A 3,322-nucleotide genomic window follows, 5' to 3' on the forward strand; every position below is an offset into this window, starting at 1 on the left:
CTGTTGATTATAGCTATTCTAACAGATGTGGGATGGTATCTCATTGTGGTTTTGATTTGCATTTCCCTAATAGCTAGCGATGTTGAGCATCTTTTCATATATTAACTGGCCATTTGTACGTCCTCTAGGGAGAAGTGTCTGTTCAGGTCCTCTGCTCATTTTTTGATTGGATCGTTTGTTTTTTTTGTTATATGAGTTCTTTGTATATTTTGGATATTAGGCCCTTATCAGAGGCATTGCTTGCAAATATATTTTCCCATTTGGATGGTTATCTCTTTATTTTGTTGCTGGTTTATTTAATCAATCAATCAATCAATCAATCAATCAATCAATCAATCAATTAATTCAGCCATCCGTCCGTCCGTCCATCCATCCATCCATCTATCTATCTATCTATCTATCTATCTATCTATCTATCTATCTATTTATGCTGTGCAGAAGCTTTTTAGTTTGATGCAGTCTCATTCATTTATTTATGCTTTTACTTCTCTTGCCTTTGAGGTCAAATTTATAAAATCCTCTGTAAGTCTAAGGTCCATGAGTTTAGTTCTCATGTTTTCTTCTATGCATTTTATTGTTTCAGGTCTTATATTCATGTCCTTAATCCATTTTGAGTTAATTTTGGTATGTGGTGATAGACAACAGTTTAGTTTCACTCTTTTGCAGGTGGCGTTCCAGTTTTCCCAGCACCATTTATTGAAGAGGGTTTCCATTCTCCATTGTCTGTTTTTGGCTTTTTTTGTCGAAAATTATTTGTCAGTATAAATGTGGGTTTACTTGTGGTCTCTTGATTATGTTCCACTGGTCAGTGTGTCTGTTTTTCTGATAATACCATGCCGTTTTGATTATTGTCGCTTTGTAGTATAATTTGAAGTCGGGCAGAGTGATACCTCCAGCCTCGTTCTTTTCTTTGGTGATTCGGGGTGTTTTGTGCTTCCGAAAAATCTGATGATTTCTTTTTTGTTCTATTTCTTTAAAAAATGTCGATGGGATTTTGATGAGGATTGTACTAAATCTGTATAATGCTTTAGATAATAAGGTCATTTTAGCTATGTTGATTCTTTCAATCCAAGAACATGGAATATCTTTCCAATTTTCTTCTTCTATTTCTTTTAATAGGGTCTTATAGTTTCCATTATATAGGTCCTTCACATGTTTCGTTAGACTTATTTCTAGGTATTTTATTCTTTTTGTTGCACTTACAAAAGGAATTATTTTTTCCACTTCCTTTTCTAGCGATTCATTATTAGAGTATAAGAACACTATGAATTTTTGAACATTGATTTTGTTTCCAGAAACTTTACTGTATTTGCTAATGGTTTCTAGTAGTGTTCTTGTGGAGTCTTTAGGGTTTTCTGTGTAAAGAATCATGTCATCCACAAATAGTGACAGCTTGACTTCATTTCCTATTTGGATGCTTTTTATATCTTTCTCTCGGCTGATTGCACCTGCTAGGATCTCCAATGTTATATTGAATAACAGTGGCAATAGGGGACAGCCTCACCTTGTTCCTGATCTTAAAGGGAAAGTTTTTAGTTTTTCGCCATTCAGTATAATGTTGGCTGAGGGTTTGTCATATATGGCCTTTAATATGTTAAGGTACTTTCCTTCTATACCGATTTTGGTAAGTGTTTTGATAATAAATGGATGCTGTATCTTGTCGAAGGCTTTTTCTGCATCTATTGATCATATGATTCTTATTTTTTAATTTGTTTATGCTGTGTATCACATTAATCGATTCGCATGTGATGAAACATCCCTGTGCCCCTGGGATGAAGCCTACTTGATCGTGGTGTATAATCTTTTTAATATGTCACTGTATTCAGTTTGCTAGTATCTTATTTTTGCATCTGTGTTCATGAGAGATATTGGTCTGTAGTTTTCTTCTTTTGTGTCATCTTTACCAAGTTTTGGTATCAGAGTAATATTGGCCTCATAAAATGAGTTGGGAAGCATTGCCTACTCTTTGATTTTTTGGAAGAGTTTGAAGAGAATAGGTATTAAGTCTTTGAATGTTTGGTAGAATTCACTGGTGAATCATCTGGACCTTTTACTTTTTGGTAGGTTTTTGATGATTGTTTCAATTTCCATACTGCTGATCAGTCAATTCAGATTTTCCAACCTTCTAAGAAGGTTGTAGTTTTCTAAGTACTGATCCTTTTCTTCTAGGTTATTAAATTTGGTGTTATATACTTTTTCATAGTATTTTTGCATGATCATTTGTATTTCTGCGATATCAGTCGTAATTTCCCCTCTTTCATCCCTGATTTTGTTTATTTCTGTCCTTCCTCTATTTTCTTTAGTGAGTCTAGCCAGGAATTTGTCAATTTCATTAACCTCCTCAAAGAACCAGCTCTTCATTGCATTTATTTTTTCTATTTTTTTTTAAAATTTCATTTATTTCTGCTCTAATTTTGATGATTTTTTTCCTTCTGCTGACTTTAGGCTTCATTTGTTCTTTCTTTTCTAGTTTTTTAATATGAAGCATTAGGTTGTTTATTTGGGCTCATTCTTATTTTTGGAGATAGGCCTGTAATGATATGAACTTTCCTCTTATGACCGCTTTTGCCGTGTTCCAAAAGTTTTCATATGTTGTAATATCATTATCATTCATTTCTATGTATTTCTTGATCTCTCTTTTTTATTTCTTCTCTGACTCAGTTATTCTTCAGTAGCATGTTATTTAATCTCCATGTATTTGTGGTTCTTCCTGCTTTCTTTTTCCAGTTGATCTCTAGTTTCAAAGCATTATGATTAGAGAATTTGGTTGGTATGATTTCAACCCTCTTATATTTGTTGAGGCTATCTCTGTGTCCCAGTATGTGTTCAATCCTTGAGAACGTTCCATGTGCACTAGAGAAGAATGTATAAGCAGCTGTTTTGAGATGGAAGGCTCTGTAAATATCGATTATGTCCAGTTGGTTTAATGTGTTACTTAAGGATGTGTTTTCCTTATTGATTTTCTGTTTGGATAATCTGTCCATATCCGACAGTAGGGTATTTAGGTCCCCTACTATGATAGTGTTTTGATCGGTTTCTCCCTTTAGTTCTGTTAGTAATTGCTTTATATATTTCAGGGCTCCCTGATTGGGAACATAGATATTAAGAAGTGTTATGTGTTCTCGGTATATGATTTCCTTATCATTATGAAGTGTTCTTCAATATCTTTCTTTACCTTTTTTATTTTGAAGTCTACTTCTTTCAATATCAGTACCACTACTCCTGCTTTTCTCTGAATGCCATTTGCTTGAAATATCATTTTCCACCCTTTCACTTTGTATTTGTCTTTGGAACTGAGATGTGTCTTCTGGAGGCAGCATAT

The sequence above is a fragment of the Pteropus vampyrus genome, unplaced genomic scaffold (genome assembly GCF_000151845.1).
Source record: "Pteropus vampyrus isolate Shadow unplaced genomic scaffold, Pvam_2.0 Scaffold226, whole genome shotgun sequence".
Classification (NCBI taxonomy): domain Eukaryota; kingdom Metazoa; phylum Chordata; class Mammalia; order Chiroptera; family Pteropodidae; genus Pteropus; species Pteropus vampyrus.